The sequence below is a fragment of the Tupaia chinensis genome, unplaced genomic scaffold, assembly GCF_000334495.1.
Source record: "Tupaia chinensis unplaced genomic scaffold, TupChi_1.0 Scaffold139431_1, whole genome shotgun sequence".
Classification (NCBI taxonomy): domain Eukaryota; kingdom Metazoa; phylum Chordata; class Mammalia; order Scandentia; family Tupaiidae; genus Tupaia; species Tupaia belangeri.
The window spans coordinates 620460-621413 of NW_006199316.1; the positions used below are offsets into that span (position 1 = coordinate 620460).

General features: G+C 60.6%; 1 protein-coding gene across 1 annotated transcript in view; it reads right to left on the reverse strand.

Annotated features, from left to right (window-relative positions):
• Positions 1-948, reverse strand: part of CEP164 (centrosomal protein 164) — a gene marked incomplete in the record, with an annotated part of 82259 nt that extends 81311 nt beyond the window's left edge. Inside the window, 1 exon segment of the mRNA XM_027765688.1 lies at positions 870-948.
• Positions 949-954: the final 6 nt, after the last annotated feature.

Genomic DNA, 954 nt, shown 5'->3' on the forward strand with positions numbered 1-954 from the left:
TGAATGTGACCCCGCAAAACCCACGTGTCCAGATTTGGTTGTGACATGATTGAGAGGGAGAAATTTAATTCAACTGTGGTGTTGAAAGGTAGACCTTTGCGAGAACAGGATTAAGGTCATCAGGGTGAGTTTATAAAGAGGGAGCGAGGCCAGAACACAGACGGGGACGTGTACAGGGCACCGGCCCTCCACCATGTTACAACCCCCGGACCTGCAAAATCAGAGCTGAAATAACCTCTATTCGGATAAATCACGGAGGTTCGGGCATGTTCTGTGATGAATAGGAGGGACTAGGACAGATGGTAACTGAAACTCAGTGAAATCAGCCAGAGATGGAGTGTGCGGGCTAGAAAGGAGGAGGCCGCAAAGGGCCCAGTAAGGGGACCCAGGAGAGAGGGGATGCTGGAAGCCAAGTGCGGAGAGCGCTTCCAGGTGGAGAGGCAGGTCTGTAAACAAACGCAAGGAAAGGAAAACGCTTCTCCAGCTGGCCCAAAGAAGGCCTAAGACTGGGTGAGCCCGGGACTGGGGGCGCTTGCCCCAAGAGAAGTACCCGGGGGTTTCGGAAGGCCGGGCCCCGCAGGCTCGCTGGGCAGGACAACCAGCGCCCTAACGAGTTGGCGTAGGCTGCCCAGCGCCTCTGCTCGCTGCTCGCCCGCCTGACCCTCGGCCCAGGGCCGCTGTCGCCCACCCAGGGGCCAGCGAGGCGAGATTTGGAACTGATGCACTCGCCCGGCCGCTCCGTTTCACTTCTGCCCTCAGTTCCCGCCCACACTCGTGCCCATCTCGCCCGCCCACCCGCACACGAGTGTGCAACTCCCTGCAACTCGCCTTTCTCCGCCGCCCGACCCCTCCCTCGAGGAGGTCCTCACCTGTCCCCTCCCGGGGAGGCTCTGGGCTACGGCTCCCGGCTTTGCGCAGCTTCCCCAGCACCACCCCGGTGTTGCCCTGCAACCG